The 20,182-nt window shown below is 37.9% G+C and overlaps 1 protein-coding gene across 1 annotated transcript in view; it reads right to left on the reverse strand.

Moving 5' to 3' along the window:
- TRPC6 (transient receptor potential cation channel subfamily C member 6) overlaps positions 1 to 19,892 on the reverse strand; it is a 161,415-nt gene extending 141,523 nt beyond the window's left edge. Inside the window, exon 1 of the mRNA XM_064375355.1 lies at positions 19,871 to 19,892. The gene's annotated coding sequence lies outside the window, so the exon portion shown is untranslated. The remainder of the gene's footprint in view (positions 1 to 19,870) is intronic.
- Between the last annotated feature and the right edge of the window lie 290 nt (positions 19,893 to 20,182).

Raw genomic sequence — 20,182 nt, forward strand, 5'->3', positions numbered from 1 at the left:
CCAGTACCGGGAGAGGCATGCTTCTCTTTCTATGCCACGGAACAAACACTAGTTTGGCAAAACCTTTCTTGTGCTTTAAAGTGAGATTAATTTAACTCCAATTTGATTAAAGACTTTCTAAGAGAGAAAATTCAGTCTGCTGAATTGTTACAGGTAAATGGACATTAAACTTTTTTAAAGTAAAGTAAGATGATAGGTTAGATTATAGTCTTGAGGCTCATGTGAAATCAGTGTTACCTTATTTTGATATGCTTGTTCAAATCAGGGACTGAAACGTCTGGACTGGGAGGTGAAAGAATTCAAAATTTTCTGTACGAAAGCATTTTTCACCAAAATGAGCCTCATTCCTTTACACAACACATAACTTTACTGAGGAAAAGAAACAGGGAAACTGCCTTTTTATTTCTCCTCACTGTGTACATGTTCAGTCGTTGTCTTGAACGCTGTCTCAAACACTCATTTTTGTTCTGGATAGTATCTCATAAGAAGCTGACCTTTCCATAGACAGGCCTGGAGTCTAGAATTATCAGAACAATTAATTTATTTGCGTCTTCTATTATGATCTCTTGTTTTAACAACAACAAAAAAAAAATCCTTACTACTTTCTCAAAAAAAAAAAAAAAGTAGGTCACATTTCCCTAGTTCTGTATTTGTCAGATGATAAGAATGAAATCCTGTCATTTGCAACAACATAAAACTGGAGGTCATTGTGTTAAGTGAAATAAGCCAGGCCCAGAAAGACAAACTTCCCATGTTCTCACTCACTTGTGGAAGCCAAAAATTAAAACAATTGAATTCATGGAGACAGAGAGCAGAATGGTGGTTCTAGAGGCTGGGAAGGGTAGTGGGTATGGCAGGGGGATGGTTAATGGGTACAGAAATATAGTTAGATAGAATGAATAAGATCTAGTATTTGATAGCACAACAGGGTGACTACAGATGTTTCAGGCCTTGACTTGAACAAGAATATCAAAATAAGGTGACACTGGTTTCACATGAGCCTCAAAACTATAATCTAACTGTACCTACCATCTTACTTTACTTTAAAATAAATAAAATGTAATTTATTGTATATTTTAAAATAAGTAAAAGAGTAGAATTGGATGGTTTGTGACACAAAGAAAGGATAAATGCTTGAGCTGATGGTTATTCCATTTACCCTGATATGATTACTATGCATTGTATGTCTGAATAAAAATATTTAATGTGGCCGGGCACAGTGGCTCAAGCCTGTAATCCCAGCATTTTGGGAGGCCGAGGCAGGTGGATCACAAGGTCAAGAGTTCGAGACCATCCTGGTCAACATGGTGAAACCCCGTCTCTACTAAAAATACAAAAAATTAGCTGGACACGGTGGCGTGTGCCTGTAATCCCAGCTACTCAAGAGGCTGAGGCAGGAGAATTGCCTGAACCCAGGAGGCAGAGGTTGCGGTGAGCCGAGATCGCACCATTGCACTCCAGCCTGGGTAACAAGAACAAAACTCCGTCTCAAAAAAAAAAAAAAAACTATTTAATGTAAGGTGGTTTTTTCCAGTTCTGTGAAGAAGGTCATTGGTAGCTTGATGGCAATAGTATTGAATCTATAAATTACTTTGCGCAGTATGGCCATTTTCACAATATTGATTCTTCCTAACCATGAGCATGGAATGATTTTCCATCTGTTTGTGTTCTCTCTTATTTCCTTGAGCAGTGGTTCGTAGTTCTCCTTGAAGAACTACTCCTTTACATCCTTTGTTAGTTATATTCCTAGGTATTTTAATCTCTTTGTAGCAATCGTGAATGGGACACAAGAACAGAAAATCAAACACCGCATGTTCTCACTCATAGGCAGGTGTTGAACAAGAAGAACACGTGGACACAGGGAGGGGAGCATTACACACTGGGGTCTGTTTTGGGGGCCAGGAGAGGGACAGCAGGGGGGTGGCGATGTTGGGGAGGGTTAACATGGGGAGAAATGCCAGATGTAGATGACAGGGGGATGGAGGCAGCAAACCACATTGCCATGTGTGTACCTATGCAACAATCCTGCAGGATCTGCACATGTACCCTAGAACCTGAAGTACAATTAAAAAAAATTAAAGTATTTCATGTATAACATAAATATATACACCCAGTATGTACCCACAAAAATTAAAAATTAAACTATATATGATTGTAACCTAGGCAAATGAATATAAGGTTTTGAAGACTGGAAAAGTCTTATTTTTTTTAATAAAGGAATTCACTTGATCAAACAAATTGCAAATTATTTCTTTGGGGTAGCAGCTCAAGGCAGTTCTTTTATTTTTAGCTGTGCTACTTTGAATCTACCCCCATGTATGCTTAGTTCCAGCCAGATTTGGCCAGAGTTGTTTACATAATCTGAAAATCACCCCCATTATGAATCTCTTCTTTTAGGAATCTTCTCTGACTTCCCAGCACTTGAGACTGTCCTGAATTTTGTCCTCTTGTCCAGAGGCCATTAAGGTTATGAGTTTTCTACTGCAGATTTTCCCACCCCACTTTGTGGCAATTTTGGCCTCTCCTCCAATAAAAGTCAAAAAAGAGAGAAATGTACTCCAAATGGGACTCTTCTTTCAAGTTTTCACTCCCCTCAAGAATTATGCTGCTTTCATTCATTCTCAAGTGCCTTTGCATATTTTTTTTGCCTTTTTCCCCAGAATTAATAGTTGTTAAATATGGCAGATGTGAGTCTTGTAGAAACTTAATTTACCATATAGAAGCAGGCAAATCATAGTTTAACCACTGAAAACTAAAGACAATGAGATAATCTTGAAAGCAGCCAGTAGAAATATGATAAAATATACAAAGGTGAACAACAATTCAATTAGCCAATGATTGCTCTCTAAAGTACCAGAAGATAGCGATATAACTTCTTCAAATCTTATCTAATCTGGATTTTGGGTCATAGTTAAATTTTCTTTCCCTACAGCCAAGGTGTAAGAGAAAACACAATTCCCAGAGCTTGTATGGCTTCATTTTTATATCTCTATATCTGATTCATTTTGAAATTTTTTTCTTGTGTATGGTGTGAGTTATGGATTCAATTTTGTCTTCTTCCAAATGACTCTTCACTTACCGCAGTAGCATTTATTAAAAACTTCACCTCTGTCCTGGTGTTCTTAGGTACCACCTTTTTCACTTATTAAATTTCTGCATGTACTTGAATCTACTTCTAGACTTGAGTTTTCTATTTCATTTATATATTTATTTACTTGTGAGTTCCACATTGTTATAATTGTAGAGGATTTACAATATATTTTAATATATTTTAAGACTAGTCTCTTAGTGTTTCTTTTCTATATATTCCTAGCTATTCTTGTATGCTTATTTTTTCATATAAATTTTAGTATCAATATTTCTGACACCAGAAAAAAACACCTGGCGGTATTTTGGTGGGATCACATTAAATTTACACATTAATTTAAGAAAAACTGACATCTTTATGATGTTGAGTCATTATATCCAAATACAAGGGATGCCCTATTTATTTACTCAAATCTGTATTCATCTTTGACAATTGTTGTAGTTTTATTCACACAGGTTTTGCATATTTCTTGTTAAGCACATTTTTTACTTTAAAACTTTTATCACTCAATTTAAATATAGTTTTATTTTCCATTATGTTATATAAATAGTTATTTTTGTTTGCATTAAGGCCACTGATTGCTATATGTTAATTTTATATCCTGTTACCCTACCAAGTTCTTTGTTTCAGTTACTTCTATCATCAATTATTCAGGGTTTTCTAGGAGTAACATCACACCATTTGCAATTAAAAACAGCTTTTCTATTCTTTTAGTTGTTTTCTTTTGTCTAATTGCATTGGTTAATACCACCAGTATAATGCAAAACATAGTGTAGTATAGATATTTTGAATTAGTAAAATTGATAAACCTATTGCAAGCTTACCAAGAAAAGAACAAAAACAGAAAAAAGCAATTTTAGAATTGCAAAATAGAAAATCACTGTACATCTGTAAGATGTACAGTTCCATTAATAAATAATGGCAAGATATTATATACAAAGTTATACCCAAATGAAAGCTGAAAAATTCCTAGAAAAAATGCATCTTATCAAAATTAACACATGAAGAAATAAGAATTCTATTTCCTGATTAAAAGAGTGAATCAGGCTTTAAAAATGTCTCATAAAGAAAACAATGTTAAATGGCTTCACTGGCTAATTCTACTAAACATTTCAAAGGGCAATGAATGCAATCTTATACCAGCTTAGCCACAGAATAATAAAAGGGATAATACTTGCCAATTATTTTTATGAGAACAACATATTCTTAATATCAAATCAGATAGAAGGTGTAAGAAAAGAAAATAATAAGCCAGTTTCACTCATTATCATGCACTACATAAATACCTAAAAATTAGGCACATCATGAATAAATTGATTTTATCTTAGGAACAAAAGGGAAATTTAATATTAAAAAATCAAACAAGTTATTTGTTACATTAATTGTGTAAAAGAAAAAACTCAAAAAATCATGTCTCATAATTCCTACTTTTGATGTTTATTCTAAGGCAATAAGTGGGGATGTGGGTAAAGATGTTCTGAGTACCAGTTTTTTACCCATTTCTCTATATTCTTTGCCATGACTTTGCAGTTTTTCCTGTTAACGATGGGAGTCAATTTTCTCACCCTTGATTCTGAGTTTGGCTGTACAACTTACTTGGCTGCGGTATTAGCAGACGTGGACCCTGCAGAAACTTGCAGACATGGTAGTTCTTCATTTCCACTTATTTCTTGCTGTTTCTCAAACAGGCAGAGAGTGCTTCCGCCTCAGGGCCTTGGTTGTGTGAGCTCGCTCCATCTCAAGCGATCCTCCCTGCGGTTATCAGCACAGCTGGCTCCCTGCCTTCATTCTTGTCTCTGCCTATTGCTACCTCACCAGAGGAGCCTTCTCAGAATATACAAACGAAATTATGTGTCCTTGCAAAAGAATTGCAGGCCATCGCTATCCTTTTTTCCAGTTTTCTTTTTTGCACTCATTACAACTTGACATATAGAATGTTCATGTATTACTTGGCCATCTTCTATGATCGAATTATGAGATCCACCAGTGCAGGAACCTTTTGTATTTTACCACTGAATTCTTAGTGCCAAGAAGAGTACTTAGCACATCAGTATTCAAGAATTATTTGCCATATCAAGACTCTGCCTTGGGTCTTACTGACTCAATCAATCTTTATTAATTTAGCAAAACGTAATACACCAGAACCTCACACATGCTGGAGGTAGGGGTGATGAAGTGAGGTAGGAGGTAGAAATTGCTGCAAGATGGAATAGTTACTCAATACTTTGAGAGTTCTTAAAGTGACAGAAATATACTGCCCTTGACATTGTTCTTTCTATATTCCACACACTGAGAAAATCACAATCTGAACCTTCATAAAAAGCCACATGAAGGAATCAAGATGATAGATATACTTTGGAGAACATGAAGGAACTTTAAAGGAAGAACTTGAAAGATATAGTAAGAAAGAAACATAAACATGGATAAAGCATTAATGATCACAGTGAACAAGGAAGAAAATGAAGGAAACATATATACACATACACACACATATATACACATATATATGTATGTGTATATATGTGTGTGTATATATACATGTATATATATGTATGTGTGTATACGTGTGTGTATATATATGTATATATATGTATGTGTGTATATGTGTGTGTATATATATGTATATATATGTATGTGTGTATATGTGTGTGTATATATATGTGTATATATGTATATGTATGTGTGTATATGTGTGTGTATATATGTATATATATGTATGTGTGTATATGTGTGTATATATATGTATATATATGTATGTGTGTATATATATGTATGTGTGTATATATATTATATATATGTGTGTGTATATATATATGTGTATATATATGTATATATAACCACAAGGACTTGGGTACTCAATATAAAGTGACCCATGAAAAATCCCAAAGTCAAAGAAATGAAAATGTATAAAACTAATTTTCTCTTTATAATCAAAATATTTACATGTTGAGAATGTGATTGTTTGCATAGATGAATGTGTCATCAATAATCAGGCAGATATTAAAGTATTGTGGCTTTAATATGGAAACATAATTTGTAATAAAATGAACTGAAGAGAGAAATAACAGATGTTCAACAAAAGCTGAATGCTGAGAATTACTTTCAAGGAAGTGACTCAATATGAACAGCAGTCTTGTCAGTCTCGTTCATACCACATAGATGCTTTCATAGCATTAATAGAATTAACTAGATGTTTCAGAAGAAAAAAAACCAACTATGTACAACAGAAGAAATAGCTTGCCTAACAGAGCCTAAATTAGTCTAATCTATTTTAGTCTGTGATTCTGCCCTAGTAGGCCCTTGAGAATTGGAGGGAAATATGGATAGAAAAAAATTGTTTTTTTCCCAGCTTAATGACACTGAGATAGTCCTGAAATACATTTAAAAGACTTTACGTTCCAAAGATAACTCAGCTTCTGTCAGTCACAGAGAAAATAGGTGGAAAGTTTATTTTCATAACACATTTCCTCCAGTGGCCCTCTCCAGGGTAACTGCTTTGCCTTACTACAGGCAGTGGAAATAGAGAGGGATATCAACTCTGTGAGTAAATTAAACATGTATGAGTTACACAACGAATGTGGTAGAAAAAAATCTTATTAATTTCGTTTTTCTGAATATTTCTGATCTCCCTCTAAAATCTAAGTCTAGATTATTCTCAGTCCAACATTTCTTCTTTGATATCTTTAAAAAAATGTATTGAGTTCCACTTGGTGCTTGGCACTGTGGGACGCACTAAGAATACAATGGTGAAAATGTACACAGCACCAACTCTAAAACCAAGTCGGCTTTTTGGCTTGAGGACAGAATGGATGCACTGTGATAGCACCTATGATAAGGATAAACACAATGGTATGGAGGTGCCTGGGTTAGAGACTTACTCTGCTTTGAGCATCAGAAGAGATGTCATAGCATCTGACATCAGGAGACTGATATCCCTAGGAGTCAGGGGAGACAGTGGGCGTGTTCCAGGAAAAGGTAATAACCTGAATGTGAAAGGCAGCATGGAAGGTTCAGGGATGCTGGAGAGTTCATGATTGGAACACAGAATTGAAACAGTAAGTGGAATGAGAAGAGGCTACCACACTTCTAAGGGAAATCTAAGCTCTCTTTTCAAAGTATCTCCCTTCTCTTAAAAATTATTGTCTCTTCAGTGAAAGAGAACTGATCTAACCAATTCCATCTTGCTTCTAACTTACAAAATATCCTTGTTTGTTCCTGGGCATAGGCTGAACTAACTTTAAGAGGAACTTTATAGTTTTTAGTTTGAAACAAAGATGATAACAGCCCTTTCTCAAAACAAACACCCTTCTTGCCTTGGAACTAGACTGCCTTTGCAGGTCTAACAAATTAGTCAAAAGATTAGAAATTATGGTTCAGGACTCATGCAGCTGGAGGCTACAAGATTCTGACACTCCCCAAATTGCTCCTGGGGATAAAATCCCTATTGTAAAACCTAAACCCAGTGCTTGATGTATTTTGCAGACCCTGCACTTGATGGATCAGCTGGCACCACTTAGATTGAAAAGCTGGCGCATCTGATCTTGGGGCCCCCACCCAGGAAGTGACTCTGTAAGAAAACAGCTTCAACTCCCTGAGTTCATCTCTGACTTGACCAATCAGCACTCCTGGCCCACTGGCTTACCCCCACCCTCCAAGATGTCCTTAAAAACTCTGATCCCCAAATGCCAAGGTAGACTTATTTCAGTAATAATAAAACTCCAGTTACACACACATAGACACACACACAGACACATACACACACACACACACACACACACAGAGACACAGAGAGAGAAAGAGACATAAATTACTGTCTTTTTTTGAATATTGCTGAGACTCAAAATCTCTCTAACTTTCCACCTCACACTCTCTGATGTGAAGTTTTATTCCATTCACTGTTTACCCTAAGATCTTAACAGTCTTTTAAAAACTAAGAAAATTTGTTTTCCACAAAATAAACACTCTATTCCACCCTCTCATCTCCTGCCATTTAGCACAACCTGAGTGCAAGTTTCTTTGAACTGACTGCACCATGGACCATGCCGTGGTGACTCCTGTGACCCACACATACACCTCCAGATGGACTCCTGGAGCCAGAAAGTCTGAGTCAACCTTGTGACATTGGACCCTGAAACCTGATTAACTAACCTGACAACATTTTGCCATTGTTCCTGCCTCAACCATTCCTGCCTCAACTGATAAGCCAACTTTGTGACACCGGACCTTGGACCTTGTGACACACCCCCAACTTGCAAAAACCACCCTGAACTGTAACTTCTGTAACTTTCCACTGCCTACTCCAAATCTATAAAACCAACTCTTATACCACCGCCCTCTGTTGAATCTCTTTTCGGACTCAGCCTGCCCACACCCGGTGAATAAACAGCTGTGTTGCTCACACAAAGCCTGTTTAGGGGGTCTCTTCATTCAGAGCGTGCATAACACTGAGGATAAAAGATCCTCATACTGCCTTCCCTTCCCATCTACAGACGATAACAGAGCATGCCCCGCAAATGTATTCTCAAGATTTCCCTGGCTCAGAAGCATTACTCTGTGTGTGCGTGCATGCTTGCGTGTGTGCGTGCGTGTGTGCGTGCATGTGTGTGTGTGTGTTTTGTGTGAAGGAAACCTCAAAGGATGTCAGATTTGAGATTAAGCCAGACTGGAGTCCTGAACTACTCTGCTGATACTCCCACATAATGTTCTTACTATTCTGCTGATGTTCCCACATAACATTCTTCTAATCTAGGGTGCACCTCCTAAAGATTGCTCTGTTCTCCACACTATTTAACAAAGTCTCTGGCTGGGTAATGAATGATGCATTTCCCAGAGCGCAGGCAGCTATTGTGTGGGTGGGAATTCACACTCTGGATGTCCGAAGGAAGACTTGCACTCTCAGAGAAACATGTGCAAAGAACATGTTAGCGTGGCTAAGTTCCAGAAGCTAACCATAAGAAAATTCTTGTGTAGGGCCTTAACTTTTGGTGTGGTTTTCTCAAGAATTACAGAGATTATGTCATGAAGCATACAGGGTAAAAACTATGGTGGCCCCTTTCCACCAAGCACACATCATATCATTTCTTTCTTAAGCTGGACATTTCACCTCTATGTGAGGATAATATGGGGAGCAAAAGGAAGCATGCCCCGAGGCACATTCATGTCTCTACTGACTCATACCCAAGGGAATCAGCAATGCAGGAGTGCCCCTGAAGAACCTTCTTCATGATGAGCTTCTCAGGGAGTTCATTCTACTTCCTAAAATATTTTCTCTTTTATATTACAGACCAAACATTTATGTTACAAAATATAAACAGGTGAAATACTAAAAATAAAAATCATCACTCCTATCATTTCAAAATAACCATTGTTAACATTTGATGTAGTCCTTGTGAAAATTTTACCTTTCTATTTGTGCTTTTCTCTTTTATAAAAACAGTACATTCTATAAATATGATTTTGTATCCTACTTCTTTTATCTAACCACAAGTAGTAAATATTTACATGTACACTTTAAATATTCTTTTATAAGAACATTTTTACATGTGTATAGTGAGTGTTCCATTGTATAGACTCATTAATTTTGTATTGTTTATTCATAAGCTCAAACTTTTAGAAATGTTTGAACAATGGCTATCTTAGAGTGCTTAAATATTTGAATTTTGGTTACAGTACTCTCTCTTCATTCAGTAAACATTTAAAAATTTTTATCTAGATGTCAGGTATTACTTAAGATTAATGAGAACAAAGATCAATAAATTTAGTTAAGTCTTCTGATTCAAAGTTTGTGCTTGTGAAGAAATTTTAAACCCTTAATGCTAACTTTAACCCTACTTGTGGAAGAAAGGTTCAGAGATGAAGCCTGATGAAGACTCACTTGAACTGGTTTTTGAGGGGTGATTTGGTGTTAGCCAGTTGAAGAGTGAGGGCAAGTGATGTTTCACGCAGAGAAGTCATATATCCAAATCCGCCAAACTGATTAATTATCCTTAAAGTATAAAAGAGAGGAAAGGGACAAAAAAGATGAGACTGTGAAAATACACAGAGTCAAACCATGCCCAGAAGTTGAGTCATAATCCTAAAGTATTTGATGAATCTTTGAAAACTTTTAAAGTGACAAGTGACAGAGTGAGGTTCTAGAAATAGTGCTCTATTTCTATGGTAAGAGTGTGGGATGGGGATGGATTAGAAGGAAACAAAACTTGAACATATACTGAGGAAAATAGGAATACTCACTTCAATCTTCTGATTTAAGCCCATTGAAATTCATGTTGATATTTCACATATCGCCAGATACCACCTTCCAAGCTGACACCAGTTCATTTATGGGCACTCATCAGACATGACTGCTTAGTTTTAAAACTAAGTGCACTAAACTCTTGCCTGCATTTCCCTGTTAACTCACAGAGCTATCATGGTGGTCTTACTACCTACTGGAATCTAAAGGATTCCTGATCTGGCAATCCCATCAGAAAGAAAATTAAATGAAATCTAATAAGGAATAATAAATTTCCTTTCTCCCAATTTCTGCTCTCATGTTACTTCATGTTACCAGAAAACTCTCTGCAGAGTGTCAGATCTGCATGTGGTTTCAAGCAAAACTTAAGTAATCTCTAAATGTCATGAAATATTTAGGTCTCTGAAGGTCAACATGTTTCCTCACTATTTCAGTAAGGCAGAAAACTTAAAAGTTATTAACCATATGCATTTTTCATCAGAGAGAATTTAAGTGAAGACTTAGAATATAATCAACCTAGTAATTTTTAATACAGGATGTGATGTGAAACTCTTTATTCTCTACCTTCTTTGACCCACCTTGCTAAGTGCAGCTCCACTGACTGCTACATACAAAAGATATATTATTTGTCATAAATTAAGCTTATTTGATAATATTTGAACTTAAGCCATAACCTTTCTGCTTTTCCCATAAATGTTTGTTTATGGGAGACTGCTACTGATAAAACTTTGTATAGATTATTTTAAAACTGCTACTGATAAAACTTTGTGTACATTATTTTGACAATGTAAAGCTCAATCCCAGAGGATCTTGCTGGGTTAGAGGAGATAATGAGACCTACCAAAACCTTTGTGCCTTTCTAACATTTGCTCACTTGAAAAACATTTTCGCTTTTTCATCTTGATCTTACATTTAATGGAATCCCATCTTCCCCATATGTAGTCAATAATAATTGCTTAATATATTATAGAAATTTTTTTTTTTTTTTTTTTTTTTTTTTTTTTTTTTTTGAGCCGGAGTTTTTTGCTCTTGTTACCCAGGCTGGAGCGCAATGGCGCGATCTCGGCTCACCGCAATCTCCGCCTCCTGGGTTCAGGCAATTCTCCTGCCTCAGCCTCCTGAGTAGCTGGGATTACAGGCACACGCCACCGTGCCCAGCTAATTTTTTGTATTAGTAGAGACGGGGTTTCACCATGTTGACCAGGATGGTCTCGATCTCTTGACCTCGTGATCCACCCGCCTCGGCCTCCCAAAGTGCTGGGATTACATATATTATAGAAATTTAATGCTAAAATTTAAGTTGCATATTTTGTTAGATTTTTGTTGAGAAACCTTTCAAAGCTATAAAAGGATCTTGGAATTCTTTGGCAAAATAAATTCCAACTCCTTACTGTGTCTCAAAAACTTTACATGTCACCTCTTATGGCTTCTTTTTTGTTGGTATTGTTGTAGCTTTGAGACAAGGTCTTGTTACATTGCTCAGGCTAGAGTGTCATGACTATTCACAAGCGCTAGGATAGTGCATTGCGGTCTCCAACTATCTTTCATGCCTCAGCCTCCTGAGTAGCTGGGACTACAGGTATACGCTACCATGCCTGGCTCTCTTCCTGCTTCTTTATACATCATGTTGTTCACTTTCTCTTTGATTTGTGCCCCTTCCCACTGAACGTGTCTATACATAGCCCTTGGTCTCCAATGTAATGCATTACCATCACCAAGTCTGATTCACCCTGGATTTAGTACAGGATTAACAAAAATGCATGTAACTCAAGACATTGGCTCACCTATCACATAGTCAATCTGGGCCTAGTTCTATTCAAACTGGGCAACAAACCTACTTTTACCTAGTATCTACTATTGCCAAAGAGCAAATTTGGTAACGTCAGGGGAACTTCATACTGAATTGCAGAAATGTGGTGTAGGTATTCTTTGACTTCTCCAGTGGCCAGGGAGGAAGATTACAATTACTTGATTCCTTATGCATAAAATAACTACTTGGCTCTATTTTTCTCAGAAGAAAACAGTATAACTGGAAAGATTTGGGGGCTTCATGGTGTACCCAGCACCAGTGGTTCGGTGGTGAGGCTCCTAGGATACAGCAGATAATATCTGGCTGCTTATCCTGGTTTTGTCACTATCTGGTCCACATGCCTGGCACGTTGGAGACCATAAAAATACTGAAAAATAAATGAATGTGTTATGTAACTTTGACTCTCTTCCAACCTTTTCAGCCTTTTTTATCTCCATTTCCAAAATGAAAATGTTGGATTATTTGATGTTTAAGATCCCTGAAACTCTAAAATTGCATGATCTAAGCTAAGAATGCCTTCTAGAATGCTATCCTTACACTAAACCCTTTTGAGCAAAATGAAATCGATAATTACTCAAATGTCAAATAAAAAATTGTTTAATGTATTTTTTATTACATGTGTACTACAAACAGAGAACTCAGCGATCTAACCTGTTTTGATAACAAATTCCCATTTTACTAATACTGGACACTCAAAAATTTTCTATCAAATTTTCATTCTTTAGTCTTCTATCCCAGGTTTTATTTACTCTTTCTCTTAACAACTACATTTTAGCATGAAAATATAGGTTTTCATTCCAAAGTGGAAAAGATGTAAGGATGGCCTTCACTGACTCATGGGCAGGAATGGGTGTCTTATGAGGCAGAATCCCCCGTCAATGACCAAAGGTGATGGAGAAGAAGCTGCAAAGCTGCTTTCAATCACCAGGGGGAGCTATCCAGGGCGACTCAAATATAAATGTTTTCTAACCCCATCCGGCCTTTCTGCATCACCCACAACTTCCTTGGGAGTTTAAATATTACTTGCTTCCAGTGTAATGCTCTCCACTATTTATTGTTCTGTGTTCTTCTTGCTGTTGTCCTCTGCCTTCACTCTTCCTGGGTTTGACCTAGAATCCCATCTTTCATCCAAAGAACCTAGAGTTTCAGGAGAGTGAAGGGCTGCCCAGGTATGAGCTACCTTAGCTCAGACCTGATCTGAGTAATTATCACTCCTGGCCTTCAGTTTGCTTTTTACACCTGGCTGCTTTCCTGCTGGTGAGGGAACAAGCCAGCATCATCTCGCTCTCCTGCCATCCAGTCTTCACCATCAGGCACTTTAATAACGCACAGACACACACATATTTAAAGAAGTACACATTTATGTAAATATCGAGTATTAGATAAGTAGGTTTTAGAAAAATCAGTACTTAATTGGTTATACTAATGTTTCTTCACTCTAAAAAAAGAATTTTAAGTAGAATCTTCATGCTATGTATCAAAATTCATTTTTTCAGATTTTGTTTTAAAGTTCACACATTTACAAATTTTTCAGGAAGAAGGTTAAATGAATTTTCATACAGTGCAGGGGTCATGAAGTACCTTGTTTTATGATGATTTACAGGGGATACTGACATGTGCAGGGTCATAAACCCCGCACATCAGCTCTTTTCAATATCATTTGTTTTCCAATGAGTTTTTATGTTTCTGTGTCATCTGTTTTCTCAGTACAGATTTTGAACATTGCACACAGATGGATTCTGTTTAGAATGTAATGGAACTGAAAAAGTCCAGCAGTCAGATAACCCAGACAGTCTCAACTTCATTCTGTTTTAAGCTCTTAAATATATTTAGGTCTGCCTCTTCTCTCCCCGAAGCAGCAAAAATAAGCAAGGGTGACCTTTACTATTGTGCTTAAACAGAATCTCCTCTTTCCTGTGAGTCTCCCACTGAGGATTTAGTGGATGTTCCACCACGGGTCCTGAGATCCCCATTTCCTGCTCCCATACCCTTGGCTTGTCTTTTATATACATGGAATTAATACTTCGGGGAAGAATTTTGATTAATTTTGTTTCTCTGAAATTATGTGACATATTCTATTAATAAGTTGAGCTCTGATGACTACTAATTTAGATCTTAGGAAAAAATCAGGAATTCATTCTCCGCATATTAGCAAGAGGACATTCTGAGAAATGATCATAGGTAATGTTGTCCTGGTGCAAACATCACGAAGTGCACTTAGACAAATCTAGATGGGATATCCTACTACACACCTGAACTATGGTATCGCCTGTGGTTCCCAGGCTGCAAACCTGTATGGTATGGTACTGTACAGAATATTGCAGGCAACTGTAACATACTAGTTTGTGTACCTAAACATATTTAAACATAGAAAAGATACAGTAAAAATACGGCATTAGAATCTTATGAGACCACCATTATAGATGCAGCCCCTTGCTCAATGGAAAGTCATTATGTGGCACATGACTGTAGTTTCTGTTCTGTACAATAGTAGAAAAAAGTGAGTAGTGTTAAAATGGTTTGAGAGAAAGGAAGTAGAAGACTCAGAAATTTTAATTCCATTTTGTTCATGACTAAAAGGGTACAAACAGTTCTGAAACACTTTAACCTTTTTCATTCTTGTTCTCATGTCCTAAAATAAAGTTGAAATGTAACCAGTGGGTCGGGGGTGGTAGCTCACCCCTGTAACCCCAGCACTTGGAGAGGTTTTACCTACTTTCTTCAATCTGGGGGGCAGTATTACCTATTTTCTTCAATCTGGCGGGCAGATCACAAGGTCAAGAGATCAAGACCAGCCTGACCAACATGGTGAAACCCCATCTCTACTAAGGATACAAAAGTTAGCCCAGCATGGTGAAACATTCCTGTAATCCCAGGTACTTGGGAAGCTGAGGCAGGAGAACTGCTTGAACCCAGGAGGCAGAGGTTGCATTGAGCCAAGATCACGCCACTGCACTCCAGCCTGGGTGACAGAGCAAGACTCTGTCTCAAAAAAAAAAAAAAAAAAGGTAACGATCATTGAGCAAGTCTGAGGTATCAGGAACTATAATGTACTAGACATTTTTACACCAATATTTTGAAAAACTTGCCTGAGTTTATCAGACAGTTAACCAGTAGACCTGAGACTTCTAGTGCAGAGCTTTTTAAGTTCAAAACCCATGATATGGTACATGGCCACTCTGTATTTTCTTACCCCAATCCAAGTGATGAGCTATGCAGGATGGATGTTATCAGGGTTGTGAGGACTGAAACTCTCCAGTAGCAATGGGTGAATGGTGCAATGGGACATTTCATTAGGTTAGAGGCAGGAGGGGGAAAAAAGACAGCAAAGATGCTAGTTTAGTAAAGTTAATGGAAGAAATTATTTCCATTCCTCATTCTGGACTTTATTCTCATGTCTTCAACTACTTATTGGGGCTTGGTTTTAGAAACTGCTTTTGGGTCCAAACACCTATTAGAGGAGATGTATATTTTAGTGTTTCTGAATACTTACCTGTGGTGAAATTTTTTTATTTCTATTGTTGCCAACCAATGTGGTGAAATGTTTAATGATCTCAGTTAAAAAGTAAAAATAATGACATTATCTCGTGAATTCTACATAAAGCTAAAAGTACCACATTGATGTAATAGCCTATATTCTAAAAGACATCTACTATCTTCAATATCATTGCATTAAAAAATGTAAAAGAAAAGTAAGTTTTAGCTTTTATTTTGCTTTGCTTTTTGAGGCTAGTTGGAAATACTCTTTGAAATCCTCTAATTGTTATCACAATTCTACCTGATGCAAGGTTGAGAGGGGAGGATTCAGGAAGATAAATCCAGCAGGTGTATATAGAAATGGAGAGGCAGAAATACAGGAGTTGGAGAAATGGTTAAGAAATTATTGCAGTAATTTATCTTGGGGTCTACAGCCTACAGGTATGGCAGCAATGAGAATAGAAGAGTTGGAACATAAGGCTTATTTCAGAGGAAGAATCACAAGGATATTGTGCCATAGGAAATACAGCAGAATGGGTGTTAATGGCATGAAATGATGGTACGTTTAGCTAAGCAGCTGGAATGCACCTAGCCAACTGTCTTGAAATTAACCTCATAGCTTCAAATTCCATGAGACTTCATGTCACCACAAGGAAACTGAAGTGGAGCCCCACTGGGAATAAGTAGTGTCCTAGCAGATCAATAGCTGAGTGAAACCACTCCAGGATCATAGAAGGTGGCTAGTAACTGTTACTCACTCCCAGCTACATGATCTTCTTTAATCCACAGAACTCCCTGAATGTAGGTATGGGTAGTCCCCAATGCAAAAGCTTATTTTCAGAGAAGCTAATTTCACATGACCCAAGACTGGTACAACAGAGATGTGAATACAGATCAGAGAGCGTGAGAGGAAGCCCAAGAAGTCTGTCCTTTGTCAGAGCACTACTTCAAGCCTCATTTGCATGGCATTAGAGTAACAGAAGGGAGAGAAATGGGACCTTCTTGTAGCCTCCTTGGTAAGAATATTCTGAAGTTAATTTAATGAGAACAAATTGGCAAACATGAACTTGGCTCCTGTCATGTGCCAGGCAGTGTGCTAGATCCAGGCCATAAGATACATAAGACACATAATGCCACAGAGGAGCTCAGCATCTGGCAGCAGGTAAGCAGAGACAACACCGTAGGGTAGTTTCCTGGAGTAAAAGTCACCAGTGCCAATTTGCTATGTGGAAAGAAACAGATCATTCTGCTTCATAATCTGCAGTGTCAGATCACTAGATTTATATTACACAAGGGCTTCAAAGAAAATTCATCAAGAGAGTTGAATTTTAGGAGACTATACATTTTCAAAGAAGCTGTATAAAAATTTTGCAAATAATCTTTTAATTAAAAATGATGATTAGTCCGGCCGGGCGCAGTGGCTCACGCCTGTAATCCCAGCATTTTGGGAGGCTGAGATGGGTGAATAACATGAGATCAGGAGTTTGAGACCAGCCTGGACAACACAGTGAAACCCTGTCTCTACTAAAAATACAAAAATTAGCCTGCCAGGTGGTTCATGCCTGGCTGAAGCAGGAGAAATGCTTGAACCCAGGAGGCAGAGATTGCAGTAAGGCAAGATCGCACTGCTGTGCTCCAGCCTGGGTGACAGAGCAAGACTCCATCTCAAAAAAAAAAAAAAAAAAAAAAGATGATTAGTCTTATTATACATGTGTTGAGTAAGATCAGGTATATTGAACTACAACTAAATCATGAAAACACTTGAAACGAGTCTCCTTTGCATTCATATATTATTCCCATGAAAAGTATGAGTTTTAGTTTCTTACTACCCAGACGTTCTAGCAGGTAGAATTATTAAGAACAGCCACCATTTAAATTTTAAATACTGAACGTAAAAGCAGAGATGTTGGTCAAAGGGTACAAAATTTCAGTTAGGAGAACAGTTCGGGAGATCTATTGTGTAACATGGTGAGTATATTTAATAACAATGTAAAGAATTCCTGAAAACTCCTGAAAGAGTAGATTTTAAGTGTTCTCATCACCCCAAAAAATAATAATGTGTGTTAGGTAATCCATGTTAATTAGCTCAATTTAGCCATTTCACAGTGTATACATATTTCAAAACAACATGTTGTATACAATAAATGTATACCATTGTCATTTAGCAATTAAATAGGTAAATAAAATGTTTTTAAAAATAATCTGCTTTGCTCTCAGTGCATTCGGCGCTTGCAAGGTTCTGGCTTAGATATTATATTTACTTTGCCATTGCATTGCTCTTACTCAGTAGTCCACAATGACTCCCTATTACCTACTCCTTCCATCTGGTTTTCTTAAATATGACCACTTGCTTACTGGTCTAGACCTACTCTCTCTAGAACCCCTACCTGTTCTTCTTTCACCCTACCATATCATGCCTTTCTCCAGCACAAACACCATACATCCGTGACCCTATTTCCCACCCCACCCACCCTACACACACCCCACCATATACACACACATACCCAAGGCAAGTGCTGTGCCAATGCTGGGCAGGCTTGCCCTTAAATCTTTTTTTTTTTTTGCCCTTGCCTTTGTGTGCCTGTTATGGGTGAGGGGGGGCGGCCAGGGGAGAGGAATAGCTGGGTGGGAACAATAAATCTTTTCCACTGCTCTCCCTATTTCTGACTAAGATGGATTCAACTAGTCAAAATTATCTCCTGAGGACTGGGGGTGGAGGAAGGAGGAGGAAAGCAGAAAACAAAGTATGTCTCCCTCGCTTTGCACCAAGGGCTTGTTCTCCAGCAGCAGGGGCAGCTGCTTCGTGGCTCCTGCTGCTACTCCACATGCCACTGCGGTTCCAACTTTCGATGGGTGACCCTGCTTATAACCCAGATCTTCCCTACTCTGTTCATCCTAAGGAGGGTAGTGGCTTCCCGCTGCTGCTAACTTCTGGGCTGCCTCCCCTCCTCCTGTGATCTTTGAAGATTTTCTACCACCTGTGTAGCTAACTGTGAGCATTGCATTTCCTGTTCTGAATACTGAAAGTCGTTTCTGTTTATCTATTGGACACTTACTGATGCAGTGCTCAAAAACCGGGAGCTTTTCAGTGAATGGTATACATTCTATTTTCATCTTCTTATCTGATGATGAAATAATCCAAGAGGGTATGTTTTAAATTCCTATACTATAGGAAGGGAAAGTGATTTACCTTTTCAAGCCTCACAGTTGCACAGGTAGTGAGAGAGCCCAGATTGGAACTAGGGTCTAATTGCTCACTACTCGTATTCACTTATTTATTAATCTACTTGATTAAATCACACACTCTTTAGAGTATTACTTTGCCTCCTCTGTGCTGTTTGGCACAGTTGGGAACAGTATGGGTAGAAGCTCAATAATATTGATTAATTAATTAATTCATTGTATAAGAAGTATTCAGCCACCAGACACCTGTCTTTTAAGAGCAAGCTTTAACCATTTCAGTTGTTTGTTCCCATTCATTTTCTGTCATCCGAGCTGACACAGGAAGACAACAAGAGGGAGTTAATTCACAGGAGTAAGGAGGCACCACCAGGGGCAGAAATATTTGATCCTAAGAAAGTGTAGCCACAAGATTTATATCAAGTGGGAAAGCCTCAAGGTTTGAGGAGGAAAACAAAAGTTTGATTCAGGAGGGCAGAACAGGGACAGAAATGGCAACCGGATGTCAGAGACATGCCCTGGATAATCTCTTTGAGATGAACCATGGAATACTCAAAATAGGGCTCAGTGCAAAGAAACAGAGCGGGGTAGGAATGAGAGAGGAATGCAGGTCCCAGCCAGCTGGCTTGGATACAGTATGAGAGGCCTGATAGAGTCCAAGGACCTAGCAGAGAGAGAGAAATCCTGGAACCCAGAACACTGGGTAGACTGGACTCCATGGAGTGACCATGTGTTAGTGTTGCTGAAATTCACACTGAAAAACTGAATTTTTCTGTGTATTTTCCCCTTGGGTATAAAGCTATATAGGAGCCTTTCCAACCACTGCTGAGGGTGTTATCATTCCTAGCTCAGCCTCATTGCATGATGAGGACAGCTTGCATATGGCAGCCGGTTGGTAGCTAGGCCTGAGGGTGGGAGCTGAAATAATCCACTCTGCTGGCAACTATATTAAATGCAAGATTTTCTTTCCTCTTCAGAAAAATGTGGTAGTTTTACCAGGGATTTCACAGTATTGGTATCCATTTAATTGGTACAAAACAGGGTGTTTGACCGGGGAGATTGTGGGGATGTTGAAACTTACCTTCTAACTTCTCCTTTCCAAGAGTCATCTATTCTTTCCAAACCTAGCACTGCTTTCCCCTCCGTTTCTTCTTCCCATCAAGAAATGTCACCTTTCCCTATTAAGAAAGAAAAGGAAAAGCTTACAGGAACTGGTCTCACAGGGACAAGTTAGGAAACAATTTAAAGAAGGGAGAGATAAATAGAATCAAATTCAGCATCAGAGTTTTATAAGGGGAAGTCCCATTCAATCAATTCGGTAAGAGATGAGTTATTGGAAAACTTCGCTGGATTTAAAGAGTCTAACAGCAGAAATCAGATTAGAGTGAATAAT

This window comes from Aotus nancymaae, unplaced genomic scaffold (genome assembly GCF_030222135.1).
Source record: "Aotus nancymaae isolate 86718 unplaced genomic scaffold, 86718_ANA_hifiasm-v0.15.2.pri h1tg000012l, whole genome shotgun sequence".
In the NCBI taxonomy this organism is placed as follows: domain Eukaryota; kingdom Metazoa; phylum Chordata; class Mammalia; order Primates; family Aotidae; genus Aotus; species Aotus nancymaae.